Raw genomic sequence first — 15,638 nt, forward strand, 5'->3', positions numbered from 1 at the left:
AGAACTATAAGTGGCTGAAATAAAGATCTTGGGTAACTGCTTCTTATATTTTTGGTTGTGAGTCTAGCCTTTAACGGCTGAGCCATCTCTCCAGCCCGGGTAGCTGCTTTTTTAGAAGAAAAAAGAAACATGGTAATGATGATGATGGTGACGACAACTGGTAGAAGATAGTTATAGTGACAGATGATAGATGAATAGATAGACAGACAGATAGGTGTGGTATATAATACATGAGGATAAATTGTAGAATCATAGGATACAGATGCATGATAGATTGATTAATAATGATAGGTAATGGCAATAGCCACCATATATTAATGCTATAAATGCTTTCCAAAAATCATTCTTAAAATGCACACACAGAGATGTTTTAAATGAGACATGTCAAGAATAGCAATTTCAGTGGACATAAGCTTAGCTCAAATGGAAGCACAAATAGTTGTTTCATTTCTCTTGAAGGAGAAGACATCCTGTTAGACATGTGGCAGAAACCGAAAAGCACTCACAATGAGCCCCAAAGATTTAAAAGAATTTCCAGGGATGGGAAAAACCAGAGGGGCAATGGTGTAGCGGATGCTGGTTCCAGTGAAAGAGTAAAAATTAAATACAGTAAAAACCCCATGGAATAAAAGTTTGCAGAGCTCCGTCTATTGCTGTGGCCTGTGGCCACACAGGATTGTGAAGATTCAAGAAGGAATAGGCTATTTGGTTTATGGACAGGAAAGAGAGAGCAAGAGGAAGAAACTAGCATCCCACTGTCTCCTTCAAGAACACTCCCCGAGTGACCTAAACTCCTCCCTTAGGCCCTCATCTTACTCCCAGTAGTGCCGAGCAAAAGTACCAGGCCTTTGGAAAACATTCCAGATCTAAACTACAGGAAACAGTATCCTTTGGACGACAAAGGTACATTTCTCATGGTACCTACCCCTGTCACGTGTCAACTAAAAACATCTATCACCATTCTTCGTGCTACATCATTTTTATGAATGTTTCTCCGTGTCATCAATCCTTCTATAAATATGTGGGAGCATTAATTCTTAAAAAGTAAATGTAATTCATCAGTGGAGATCTTTCTTACAGAACTCATTAATTTTACAAGGTAATTCCAATCAGAAAAAAGAAAATTATCAGATAACCTAACTCACTCATTCTATGCAAGAAAACCTGAGTTGCATTAAAAATTGGGTCACTTTCCTGGTAACACAAAGTTCATTTGATAAATAAATAAACATATTCGATACTAAAATTAGAATTCCAGTTATTTGGCTTTGAATCCAATATTCTTTCCACTAATTTAACAGAAAGTCTAAAAATAAATAGAAATTTGATGTTTCTAGAGACATATTGGCCATTAACTATGAACACCAATTGCACAGAAAATGTTACTCATTGGTTGGGGGTTGGACCAGTTGTTTCCAGGTTCTTAGCCTCTGAGACTAGAATGAAATAAAAGTCCACACATATTGGAAGGTAGGAATGGAATTATTCACAGAAAATGATAGAACAGATCAGAATATACTGCAAGAAGGACTAGAGTAGTGGCTAAGAGCAGGCACTGTCCTTGCAGTGGGCATGAATTCTCAACTACCTGTGATTCCAGATCCAGGGGACCCTACATCCTCTTCTGGCCTCTGTGGGCACCTGCACTAACGTGCACATTTCCACACATAGATCCACACGTACATATAGTTTAAAATGAAATGATTCTTTTTAAAAGCAAGAATTCACTGTGAGGGAGCACTGAACCACAGTGATGAGACCATCAAGGTCCCCAGTTATTGTTTTGGATTTCCTCTTGTGGTTTTCAAGAGAAAGTGGGTTTGGTCATTGAGGGTGGTTCTCTGTTTTGATAGATTAGGTTATATAACCACTTTTCTTTTGTGCATCTTCCTTCTCATAATGCATCTCATTTTAATCGTATACATGACTTAGTGAACATTCGCATTTGAACACATTTGCCTTATAGTACATACACAAACTAATTTAGGCTGATCAGTCCCCCTATATTCATATCCAGATGTTCTTGTGAAACATTTGAAAACTGTTCAAATTTAGTAGTTCATTAAAGGGAAAAGAAACATAGTCCATTGTTCAGGTCCTATCTTGACAACAGGCTTGATGGGTGCATTGTTCTAAAGGGGAGTGGTGCATAGTGTGTACAGGTAAGGTTCTTGGGTGGTAAAATATATTATTAAAAGAGGGAGCCGGGCGTTGGTGGCGCATGCCTTTAATCCCAGCACTCGGGAGGCAGAGGCAGGCGGATCTCTGTGAGTTCGAGGCCAGCCTGGTCTACAAAGTGATATTCCAGGACAGCCTCCAAAGCCACAGAGAAACCCTGTCTCGAAAAAACCAAAAAAAAAAAAAAAAGAGGGATGTATACATACCTCAAACCAAGTAGAGTCCCAGTTTGTTAAACTATTTCCTATGCTTACCTATATCAAAAAAAATGAGAACCTTTGTTTTGAGTTTAGCACTACGCAGAGAGACAGAGAAAGAGACAGAGAGAGAGAGAATTCTGGAGGTGGCTATTAGTGCCTTATTTAAAACTCTTAGCTAAATAGGTCATCTGTACTCAGCCACGGGTTCTCAAAAATCTCCTAGTATATTCAAATCTTTTCAAAATTGCATTCTAGAGACTAATGAAAGTATTTGAAGCTTCCTGGATTTCAACTTAATGTAACATTTTTAAGGTATGTGGAAAAAATTCCTCCTTGTGCTAGAATGTTGGTTACATTACTATCTGTAATGGTTAATTTTAGATATCAATCTGACTAGCTTTAGAACAACCTAAGAGACATGCCTCTGGTTATGACTTTGAGGGCATTTCTGGAGAGAATTGACTGAAAACCAATCACTAACCCTGAATGAAGTCAGTACCATCCATGAGCTAGGGTTTTAGACTGACTCAAAAAGAAAAAAGAGAAAGCAAGCCAAACACTAGCAATCCCGTGTCTCTGCAGTCTACTGTGGAGGCAGTGTGACCATTCTGATATAGATTACAGCCAATTGAAAGTCTCTATTCCAGATCTTTAGAACCACACCTAAGTGTTCAGGAACCTAGCTGTGGCCCTGAACATCCATAGCATGAAGTTCTTAAAGGCAGAAACCACTCTGGCATCTTGCTCAGCAGCTTCAGGGGAAGAGGGGCTCAGGATAAGCAAGCAATTTGACAGAAGCTAAGGCAAATGGTTAACTGGAGAAGGTTTCCACAAACAGGCAGAAGCTAAGATAAATTGGCTAGAACATCCTGACCTTGGGTTCCTAGAGTAGAGTCAGGTAATTTTTCAAGGGATTCTCCATCAGGGAGATTAAATTCTACTGAAGTCTGATATGACCTCAGCAAGAAGACAAGATGGAGGACACTTTACATTGTCTGTCCTGTCACACATGTTCCTGTTGTTATCAGAGGGATTTGAGTCCTCTCTCGAGGATCTTACTCTCTTTAATTGAGAACTTGGATTTAGAATCGGAAGGAAGCTTGAGAAGAACAATGAGCCACAAATCTTGGCAGGTGTTAAAGGGGGAGGATAGAAAAAAGGAAGAAAGCAAGCCATTTGTAGGCATCTATATGGGAGAAAGCAGAACGTGGCAATGGGTGGGGGATCTGCAGAGAAAGAATAAGGAAAGCAAACGATCTGAAAGAAAAAGAGAGAAGGAAAAGTTACCCTTTTCTGAAAAACTCGGAAAAATGGGCCAACCTTAATCAAGCCATATGATCTTGGTTTATGACTACAAAGAGGGTGGGGTTTCTGGGAAGGAAAAGTACAATATTGAATTGAAGGGATATTATTCCTCCTATTTCTTAAGTCAACCTTTCTGAGACCTCGTCTCTCGGCCAGGTAATTGATACGCCTCACTGGATTTGTTTTAGGGAGTCCACCAGAGAAGACCACTTAGGCACAGTCTATAGCCAATTGAAAGTCTTTATTCCAACTCTCTAGGACTACACTAAAATATTTGAGATCCAAGTGTAACCCTGAGCATTTACAGCAAGGGGCATTTAAAGACCAAAAAAAAAAAATCCTGTTATCTCTCTTGACAGCTACAGGAGGAAGTTTTGCACAAGCAAGTAGTTTAACAGAAGCTAAGATAAACAGCTAGTTGGAGGGGAAGTTTGTATAAGCAGGCAATTTAACAGAAGCTAAGTTGATAATTCAGCCTATCTCTATTTTAGACTTAAAAGCCATCTTATAGTAAGACAAATTAGGTTTATTGATGTTTATGATTAAATCTCTGTCTCTCAAGGGTTGGGCTGTGCCCCACCTGAAACCTTAACTACAAATAGTTATGTACTGCCTGTCCCAGGAAATATCAACCATGCCTTTGTTATTATCAGAGGTTATGATGATCACCTCTTGTTACAACTACCTTGTTATGACCACCTGTTGTTAAGACCATGTCGTTATGACTACCTTGCTACAACCACCTTGCAACCATGTCTTTGTTTCACAAGAGGCTGCTATGACCAACTTGTTATGTTCTGTTTCTGTAACCATTCTGTATTTGCCTGACAACCCCCCTATTTAGAAATCCCCTACCCCTGAGCTATAAAAACCCTTCTTTTGCCCATGACCAATGCTGATCTCTAGGTTGATAAACTGAGAACTGGCACCATTACAGGCCGGGTGCTCTCCACAGCCTGCCTTTAGTAACTCAGTGCCAGTGGCCTCACCATCACCAGATGCCAAATGCAACACATTTCCACTGTTGCCACAGGCTGCACATTCTCCCTATGTGCACTGCTATGCTCTCTATAAAGCCCATGCCGTCACGGCCTCCCTCTCTTCCCATCCCCACTCAGAGACAGCCTTTGATATATTCCCCCATAAATATCTCCCATGACGTCTGTGGCATGGTGTAGTTGTAAAATTCCTTGGCTCTCTGATCACCATTAAAAAAACTAACAGTGGGGCCGGGGACTCAGTAGGATATCCTGGTGCCTGTGCTCCCCTTTGGAGGTCTAAGCTGTGCTGAGACCCTATCCCTTGTCTCCAGCCCACCTACAGCTGACTCACCTTCTGCCTCACTGGTTAACAGGCAACCCATCCAACAGCGGCAATTAGTACATTTTCTAGTTTTCCCTTTGGTCGGTGTGAACACTTCCCTGGATCTGAGGGAGTGGCCATTGAACATCCCAGACCCCTTGATGTGCTTAGGATCAGAGGGACCCCCAGTCTCTCTCTCCACCAATGCATCAAATTCAACCAAGCCAAATTAAGAATTTGAAGTCCAGGTTAATGAGTAAAATGTTTCCTGATGGTCTTCTAGCCCCCAGATAGGAGACAGGGAGAAGGAACCAGAAAACCATGTGGCCTTTCCTTGGGAGGCCATTTAAATACCCTGTAGGCACACTGTTGAGCAACTCTAGGGGAGGGGATGCCAAGTCACAGGCTTTCTGAGACTGGGCATGGTTTGGAGTGGGGAAGGGGCGAGGCAGAGTTCTACCTGGACAGGCCTCAACAAGGCCATTGTGAGACTCTCTCACCCCACAGAGGTGTCCCTAAAGTCACTTAAGACAGGCTGAGATTAGGGCACTAACTCAGGGGGAGGCAGAAAGCATAGCTCCTCTGGCATTCTTCACCAGTGAACTGGGCATTCCTAGAGCTCCTGCTTCCTGGGCCCCATGCTGAGCTTCGAGGCCAGGGCTATCACTTAGTGTCACTACTTCTGCCTGGCATCCTGCCCACGGTGACTATACCGCCTCAAGCCCCAGGTACAGCAACCCTCTATACGTTTCCTTTGTCAGAGATCCACTCGTGAGAGTGAAGTACTTATCTTAGGGTGAAATGGGCCTGACCCAAACAACATCTAAGTTCTCAGCGGGCCCCAGCATCCTTTTTCAGTCCTTCAGGGGCTTGTGCTCTCCGTGAAGGATGGAGGGCTCCTCATTATGCAGCACCAGCACTTCCAGCATTCCATGGACTTTGTGGAATTCTAAGAATGTTGTCATTAACACCCAAATACAAGGAAGAAAGGGACCATTTTAATCAGCAATTGAAATTAGCTCCCAGACCTTAATCAGCAGGAAGAAAAAACCTGCAGACAATTAAGCCTCCTGTGGTTGTTCCCTTGGAGGGCTGGCTTAGAAATTCTTGAATTTCCATATCCTTTTATAATTCAAGTGCAAATTCATGGCCATTGTGTCCACTGAGATCAGCAAATCCCCTGCTGGGATGTAGAAGGAGAGCCATTAGCTGGTGGTGCCTGATTAGTTGCACTGAATTAATAAAAGAAACGAGTCTCTGAGAGACGGCTGCTTTAACATCCAGACTCCCGGTGCGGTTCTTCAGGAGGTCAGGACAAGGACAGACGCCTCAACCCCCTGGGCTGCAGCTTTGCGCCTCCGATTCGGCCTCCAGGTTCTGCCACTGTCGTGAGCTGGAGACCAGCGTTTCTAACTGACTCCTAAGCACACTCTGGTGAAGGAAAAGGAGGAGCACTTGAGAACAGCAAGTTGAACCGTAGCTTGGGGCAGGGGTGCCAGATAATCAATAACCATGAAAGCCACTTTGGGGCAATGTTTTCCAGGTCTTTTGTCTCATTGGAGTGGCTAATGATGTGTGGTATGGGTGGGACTTTGGCAGAAAGCCCTATGGCAGGTTAGAGACAAAAATGCCATACAGGTGGGAGTCACGGGGTGTGGGAACACCAGTTTATTGGGGGGAGGGGAGGGAGAGAGGGGAAGAAGGGAGAAAGACAGAAAGAGAGAAGCAAAGGCCTGCCAGCCTGTTCAGAGGGACAGCCGGAAAGACAGGAAGTAGGCGAAGCTTGTCTCTTAAAGGGCCAGGATAGTGCTTGCCATGCATGGAGGGGTGACACACTCTGCCAGGTGCCCAAGGGGCAGGGCCAAGGTGTGCCCAGATGCTGATGCCATCTGTGGAAGCATTCCTAAGAGAATTTCAATTGCTTCAAGTATCCGGAGTGAAATCTGGTCACTTAGACCAGCCGTCAATTCCTGTGGTGGACTGGTCTCTGGCAGCCAGCCATTAATTCCTGCTATGTGACTCCGACTTACAGGTAAACTGCCTGACCACTGTGCTATCCTTCACTTCTGAAAACAAAGCTCACTTGCTGAGCCGGCTTTCCATGCAGGTCATAGTCCTTGTCTGAAAACCGGAGCAAACTGGCAGAAGAAGCTGCTTCCTTTTCCTCTGCTTTGGACAACCTACTGGCAGTAATAAACAAGACTCCAAGGGGCTTCTTCAGGCATCTCAGGAAAGCTTCTTTCCAGGTAACCCCGTAACATCATGCATTCAAAGAATGGATTTCAAAGTCAGTTGAGTGAAAGACCTGAAGTAATCAGGCTTCAGGCTGAATACCTCGAGACGTCCCGAGCTCAATACCAGACAGTTGGATGCAAACCGCAAGAGGTTTATTGTTTATACAGGTGTCTGTGGGCGATTCAGCAGCTGAGAGCACTGGGCTTTAGGACAGTTTTCTTTTTATGTACATAATTTTGGCAAGCAAAGCAATAGGGGTATTGTAAGAAGTGGAGCCACTGCAGGTGCAGATCTGGGCAAGCAATAGGGGTATTGTAAGAACGTGGGCATCCTTCCTGGAGAAACCACAAGGTCAAGATTAAACTTATCTTAACAGCCTGCCGGAGTCCTGTATCACCACTCTGGGCCAGATGTTCTTTTTAATCAGACCTTGTTCCCTGTCTAGGTGACTTTGGGGAATTTTCCTCTGAGGCAACCTTTTGAGTCTCAAAGGGGGGTTGTATTGAGGTTTTTCATTGAGAAGGTGAATTTTTAGGAGCTTATTGTAGGTTCACAGGTGAGCTTGAGAGAAGAAAGTAGAACCTGAAGCACCAATGATGTAGATGAAACTCAAAGTCACAGAGCTGATGTTACAGAGTACACTAACGTGTTTGCTTAAGAGATATTCAGTCACACAAAGCAGAATTTAGCTAAGGACCACTGGCTCCAGAATACCCTCAAAGATAAGGTAGGGTGTTAGCCAGGCTGCTGGAGATAAGTGAAGTTTACATGCTAGGATGTAAATGCTGTTCACCAGGACTGGCCAGCCATGAGGCCCACCCCTGAACACGTCTCTATCATGCTCACGGGCACCACAGGGTCACAAGTCCTGGCCTGCCTTGAAGTCCCAGTTCTCTTCTGCCAGATGGGCAAGATGACCCCAGGTAAAAACTATTTGAAAAGAATAACACGGCTGTACCTAAGAAACACAATGGCAGTATCTGAAAGCTTCGGGCATTATGCTGGTCTGCCCCTGTTACCTGGCAGAATGCACCCAGGCAGTGCTCTGGTCAGCCCGGGGTTCCACGAAAACCAGTCTGCCCGCAGGTGCAAAGGACCCCTTTAAGAGACAGACCCCCCAAGCACTTACGCTGTCTTCACGCCTTGCTGTCTCCACTCTCTTACACCCTTCCTCTCTTCCCCTCTTCATCTCTCTCCCCCTCGCTCTCCCGCACTGTAACAAACTATGGTTAACGTATCGTGTGCCGGTACCGGTTCCATCTCCTGTCTTCTAATTTTAATCTTAAACAAAAGAACAACATTGATGCTGTGAAACCCAGGATGCTCTCTCCATGGTCTCTCCCATTGCCTGCTGGCAGTCGCCGGAGACATGGGGATCCTTCTCTCAAGTCGACAACCCACTTTTTTCATCAAACAGTTCTCTGCGCCCCGGTGAGACACCCTTTCTCCCAGTCAGCACATTTCCCACTGATGAGGTCCATCACCGTTCCCTGAACAGTGTGTCTCAAAGCCTTTAAGCCTCTGGGGATTTTGCTGCCTGACTTCTGGGTCCTATTGCTTTTCAGACTGTTTTGCCCTTGGCCGCGATCTCAGGCCAACGAGTCCTGAGATTGCACTGGGCCATCTTGGGCCTCACCCATGGGGAATACACTTCACATCGGGAGCTAACATGCTGTGGGAGCTTTCCAGTTACTGCCAGCGGACAGGTTAATGAAAGGAGTTACTGTATTTACAAGCTCTCACCTCTCTGCTGCCCTTTACCCTGTTTCTTCCCCATGCAGATGCCAAGGGCTCACGGTGAGCTGGCCTGCGTCAACGTCTGCTCGGGACACTGAGAGGTCTTCATTTTTTTTTCCCCACAAATGAGGTTTTGGGGTTTTGTACATTCGACCCACGAGGGGTCTCTCGGCTTTTGTGACCTAGCACTGGCCTAAAGTGGTCCTTTTTGGGTGGGTAGACTGGTGCATCCGTTTCTCAGACCTGCGATGGTCACACATCTTTCTGACTCACTCGCGGAGAAAAAGAGGCCACTTCTGCTAGCAGGAATGTGCTTATAGAAGTGGCCGTCTTGGCCATGTGGCCCAGCTTGAAATCGTGTTTATGGAAGCAGCCATCTTGACCACTTGATCTAGCTGTAGGCACACCCACTCAGCCTCCCCAGCTTCTGCCAACAAACCCTACTGACAGACACAATTCATTTCCTGTTTGCCTTTTATTTTTGTCTCTAATTTCTTCTTTCACTGGCCCTGTTGTGCATGGCTTGTTTATGGAACATTGTGTCTTTCCATGGCCCCCTGTTCTATCTGCATTGGACCTGTTTTCGTGTACTGGCAGTTTAAGCCTACTCTGTCTCCTTAAATCTCCTGTCTGTTTGCTAAAAATGTGCAAATCGGAGATTATACTCTGGTTATCCCTTTTACTTTTATCCAGTCCTGTTTGATACATCTGCTTGTCTCTGTACATGTGATTTAAATTACCTTTATATTTAAAAGTGTAAGATTACTCTATGCAACTTAAATTTAACTATGCCAAGTCTCAAATATTTCTAAATTGTTATGTATCTTTAAATGATGGTAAACATATATTTCAAATTAACAAAGTATTTATACCACCCAGTCCTTCCTGTAAGCTGTTTACAAAAGTAAAAAAGACACACAGCCCTCAAATGCTCAGAGATTTAGAGAGCATGGCATTTAAATGTTTTATTAAAAATATTTTATAACAGAGAGACAGGCCAGCTGCTGGCCCCACCCCATTTCCTCCAAGAAGACTGGTGGACACTGAAGAAACTCAGCCCACAAAAGTGGCAACGCTGGCCACTGACCAACCCTGCCTTTCACCTCAACTGCTGCAAAGGACTCTTCAGACCTTAGACAGGAGGACTGTGAAATGGACTTTCTCCCTGTTGCTTGGGCCAATGGCAGTCAAGTCTTCCTAGAGTTCCTGGTCCACAGATCCCATGCTATCAGCAGAAGGCGGGTATCCTTAAAGCCGCTGCCCTCAGCAACTATACAGGACCTTGGGGATGGCTGTATATGTAGCCAGGTAATAAGTCTCTCTCATTCTCTAATCATTAACTCAGGTAAAGTTTTATCCTTCTCAAGAACTCTGATGCTTTTGATGTCTGGTAGCTTTGCCAGCTTAAAGCAACGGCCAAGACTAACTGTTACAAAACATTTCAGGAACAGGTATTTTAAGGTCTATCTATATAAGATGGTAATGCAAGGTGTATGAATTAAAGTTAGGAAGGTCTGAGGATAAAAAGGCTTAAGTGATGACAAATAAAGTGAATTGAGACATTAAAAAGAATGGAATACGTTCCAGATTTCTCTCTTTCATTATGATACTGTTCATAGTCCTATTGTCAAAGTTCTGACAAGCTACTAATCCAACTCCAATAGAGTAATAAGCAACTATACCACTATATGATCATAACTGCAAGGTCAAGATTGAGGTACTTTTTATTATGCTAAAAATATCTGTCAATTTTAAAAATGTTAATGCTTGCTGGGTGTTGGTGGCGCATGCCTTTAATCCCAGCACTTGGGAGGCAGAGGCAGGCAGATCTCTGTGAGTTTGAGGCCAGCCTGGTCTACCAAGCAAGTTCCAGAACAGCCTCCAAAGCTACACAGAGAAACCCTGTCTCGAAAAAAAAGAAAAAAAGGAAAAAAATGTTAATGCCAAGTTACTTCTAACATAAATATGCTGCTAATGTGTCTAATACTTATGTTTCCACAAACTCAAAGGATTCTTGTAAATTCCAGGGAGCCAAATTGGACCCACCTAAACAGGTCAGATTCACTCCAAATAAATATTATTCAATCTTTCCCTGGTCCTGGGACTCCCTTCTCTCATCTTGGGACCCCTCAGGAATCCCTCCCTTATCTTACAATCCTTCCCTCAAGTACCAGGACCCATGAAATTTTTTTTTCTAAACTTATCCTTGTCCTCTACTCTGCTCACACCTTGCCAGGTCTAAGAGGCACCAGAGACTTCCATACAGCCTGGACTGCGATGAGACAACCAGCTACTCAGAACATGGCTGCACCCCAGCTTTCTCAGGCCCTCCAAAGATGGTCAACGCCCCCAGGTCAGGAGGAAGTAGTCTTGAAAACTCTACGTCCTCTTTCCCACCCTGGAATAAATTACGGTTAATGTGCTCTCTGTGGCTCCTGCTCCATTGCTCCAGTGCCAGTTCCATCTCACTCGGTCTAATTGCAATCTTTAACAAAAGAACAACTATCTTTTCTGTGTCAGTCTCCATCTGCCCAATGGCTAAGTGACCAGACTTGCAGTCTCCTGTCTCTGTTTAAATTGTTCAAAATGTAACCCAGGGCTGGGACCTAAGAGAGATTTAAGGCTGACAGCTTGGGTGCACTGTGTCAGCCTAAGGTGCATTCACTAGTAAAGTCTTAGAGCAATTGTTATGATAAAACTTGAGGAGGACCTAGGCAAATTCATGGCCATGGCAGGCGAGGGTGACTGAGGCCAGGGACAGACATGCCAGGCAGACAGAGCTTAGTGAGAAGTTTTATTAGAAAGGGGAGGGGGGAAAAGGGAAGAGAAAAGAGGTAAGGAGACAGAGAGGACAGAAGAGAAGAGGCAGACAGGAAGAGTCCTGTCTGCCCCAGGGGAACAGAGACTGGGAAAGAGGGAGCAGAAAGAGAACAGGAAAGAGAGCATAAGTGGGCAGGGGTCCTTTGCACCTGGGCTGACCAGGGTACTGCCTGAGTGCATTCTGCCAGATGCCAAGAGCAGGCCAGCATAGTGCCTGAATCCTTACAGCAGTGGTTCCCAACCTTCCTAACATTATAACCCTCTAATACAGTTCTTCATGTTGTAGTGACCCCCAACCATAAAATTATATGTATTCCTACTTTGTAACTGCAATTTTGCTGTTATGAGTCATAATATAAATATCGATATACAGAATATGTGATAAGTGACCCCTGTGAAAGGGTTGCTCAACCCCCAAAGAGGCTGTGTTAATCCCAATGATGAGAGTAAGACCACTACCGCAATTGGAAGCAAGCTTGATTTTTTTTGGGGGGGGGATGCACCGAGGAGCTGACCAGTGACTGCCTCCTAAGTTTGGTTAAAGAGAGCAGCCCTGAAACCATCTCTTGGCCCCTTTTAAGAAGTAAAATCATGAGTAGATTTACAGAAAGAAGATAATGGAGAAATAAGGAAATACAGAAAAATAATCTCAAAAAAAAAAAACCCCACACACATCATGTAGTCACCATATGATCAGGGAGGGCCGGGGTCAGAGAGGTCAGGGAGGGAAAAGGTAGTCTCAAAAATAAGGTCAAGGGTTAGGGAAGATCAAGTTCCAGGAAACAGAGAGCAACTCAGCTCTTACCGTAATTAGAAATTTATCTTTAACAATACAGAATAACAACTCCTCCCTTCAAAATGGAGTCAGGCAGGCCCTCAATTTTGACTCACAGGTCCTCAACCTCCGAGTTAGAGGCTGGCTTTTCCTTGGGCATTAGCCATTGCTAAGTGTTTGATCCCCAGTTATTGAGTTTCTCTGCTGAAGTAATAAGCTAAATCAAACAGAATTAGTAAATTCAGATTTAATAAACAGGGCAAAGCAAAGCAGAGCACTCCTGGGTGATTCTCAGAAAGCCAAGAGAGAGTGCACAGGGCGGATCTATGACTAGATCTTAAGTAGCCTGCAGGCGATCTTGAACCGTTCCTGGGTCAGAGCTGGCAATGGTTGGTTTTCTCAGGGGAGGGGTCTGTCTGCAAAGATCAACTGTTATTTGCATGTACAGCCTGGCATAATTCATTAAAGAAATTAGATAATGCTTTTTTTATAAACCTATTATTCCCAGATACATCAGAGCTAGTAAAATCCTTTGTGTCAGAGTCCAGTTCTAGGGTGACAATATGGCTAACCCTATAGGAAACATGGCCACTATTACCACGAGTCCAAAGGGAAGAAAAAGCATTGTGACTCCCCCTGTGCCCAGACCCTGAACCCACAAAATTACCAAGCGACAAGATCCGATGCTAAAGCAAAAAGTCTTTATAATTAACAAGTTAATTGGAGTTAACTCTTAACTCGGGTCCTCTGTCTGACACAGTGGGTGGAGCAAGAGGGACCCAGCAGCAGGGAAAGCATTGGGGTAAAAAAGGGGAGTGTCTGGGGGGGGTTTGCTAGTTGCATAGCAACAGTCTCAGGATTGGTGCACCTCTAGGCTTGGGCAACCTGTCCTGAGTTGATTGGTCAGCTGCAGCTGCAGAAAGGTTGCTATGCCTAGAGGCCCTCCCACGGTGGTTGCTAAGCCCTGCATTCCACTGTTATCAGTAAATCACATCAGAGCCCACCAGCTAACTTCTGATTGGTTCCTTGCCAAGTGGAGGGTCTCTGACTTACGGTAAGGTCCATAGCTCAGCACATGTTGCTGCCTCAGAGGCCTACATCTTGCAGGGTCTTTTCTGCAGCCTGTCATGGCTGCCCAAGCAGGGGGCTGGGTGAGGGTCTGGGCCCTTCAACCCCTATCTCCAAATGTTATGTATTAAGTTCCTCAAGCTCCCACATGTGTAAGCCCATTCGCTTTGTGGCTTGCCATAGGAGCTGGGCTGCAGAGCTGGTCTCGGTGGTCTCTGGAAGGTGATTGGAGAGGAGACTGGTCTGGGTGGACTTTCGCTGGGCAATCACTGGGGACCTAGATCTTCTCCTTCTCAGGTGTTGCTGTCCCCCCACGCCCAGCATGGTGCCACCACAGGACTGTATCTGAGTGTCCACAGTTCAGCCTGCCGTGCGGAGTGGTCCTGTGACAGAGGTTCTGTCACACATCTAACACCCTCCTGGGAACTCCTTACACAGTCAGGTATGGATCTCTTGGCCTGGGACTGATTTGCTAAGAGGAAAACTGAAACCCAGGGTAAAGTGTACAGCTGATGAACCAGTGTGCAATTAACTCCCAGACTGGTCTGCTGCCAGGCGTAGGTGCAAGATCCCCCATGCACAGTTCACTTCAGGACATGTTGGATTCATTGCTGGAAGCATGCAGGATATGCAGACTCTGAGATCCTCCACTGGGTATGGGAACTCATCCCCCTTTCAGGCGAGACATGAAGGGTTCCATGGTCTGGCCGGCACAGCTGGAGTGAGGAGCAGCCGACTCTGACGATTTCCACCGAGTGTGATATTCCTACACTCTGTCTCTGTCCCTGGGCCTGTTTTCAACGTGAGCCATTGTATTGGTGAAGCTTTCCACTGAGGTTTTCATTTCACTTATACGTTTCTCATCTCCAGGATCATTTCTGTTCAGTGTTTGGTCAGCAATTCTCGTCACTGAATTTAATGTTCATCTCTCTGTCATTCATCTATTACTGTCTCCCCTGAGTTCTTTGAAATAATAATAATAACAATTCTTTTGAATTATTTTCCTTTCTGGCCATAATCATTTGCAGCCCATTAGTGTGACATTCGCAATTTATGAAAGAGACATGCTTTGAATTTTCCTCTTGTTTTAACTTTGCACTGAGATTTGTACACACACAGTTAGTTGCTTGAGTGGGGATGTGGACCTGCAGCGGTCCACGGACTGCCTCACTGTCGTAAGGGACTTCAGCCCCTTCCTTCTGATCCACACAGGGCACACCCAGACACCAAATTCTCAGCACAAAGGAGATTTACTACCCCGGAGGGGCAAGCAGCTGGGGAGACTGCAAAGGCAGACAGCAAGCAGGTGTCTGCAGCAGGAGTGGGTTTCTAAGGAGAAAGGGGGCAGTCTGTGCTAGGGCGGGTTGGTAAGTTCTGATTGGACACGGTAGCCAAATAATGAGTTTTAATTATTGGACCCTGGTGTTTTATCTCAGAAAGAAGTCAGTGTCCAAATAAGGGATAGACCTGGGGGTTGCTTTAGAAATGAGATATGACAGTTTTCAGCAAGGGGGAAAAGGGCAAATGAAGGCAAAACCTCTTGGTGCCGTGCTTGCCACACTCAGGCTGTGTTTGCCTTTCTCTGTTAGAGCCTTTCCTTGTCAGCACCAGGGGCACGGGGAGCTGTGGAAGTGTAGGCAGGGGTTTAGGGTCAGCGGCCCCTTACACACTAGCACTAGTGTTAATGGTGCTGAAAATCAGGAGCTAACACAGAGATGCTGGAAAGAAAAAATTTAATACTGTCTGGGACATATTTTCAGTCTAGGAGCTCCCTTGCAGAGTTTTTCGGGTCACTTATGTACACTATCATATCATCTGCAAATAGTGAAAGTTTGACTTCTTCTTTTCTGCAATTTCCTATTTTACTGAGCACATTTTTGTTAATTTTTAAATTGCATGTGTACAGTGCAAACTGACTGCATCCAATGCCCTCACCTCGTTACACTCTTGTGTACTTCTCTTCCCCACAAATCTGTGTGGTTTTGTCTCTATGTCTGTCTGTCTGTCTGTCTGTCTCT

The 15,638-nt window shown here is 44.9% G+C and overlaps 1 long non-coding RNA gene across 1 annotated transcript; it reads left to right on the forward strand.

Annotated features, from left to right (window-relative positions):
* The first annotated feature begins 6,196 nt into the window (after positions 1-6,196).
* LOC106021705 lies at positions 6,197-11,380 on the forward strand. The gene is made up of 5 exons (XR_001196899.3): positions 6,197-7,017; positions 7,093-7,231; positions 8,017-8,143; positions 9,946-10,265; positions 10,985-11,380. It is a non-coding gene; the product is annotated as an uncharacterized LOC106021705 (long non-coding RNA).
* Positions 11,381-15,638: the final 4,258 nt, after the last annotated feature.

The sequence above is a fragment of the Mesocricetus auratus genome, unplaced genomic scaffold (genome assembly GCF_017639785.1).
Source record: "Mesocricetus auratus isolate SY011 unplaced genomic scaffold, BCM_Maur_2.0 Super-Scaffold_100040, whole genome shotgun sequence".
NCBI classification, from domain to species: Eukaryota; Metazoa; Chordata; class Mammalia; order Rodentia; family Cricetidae; genus Mesocricetus; species Mesocricetus auratus.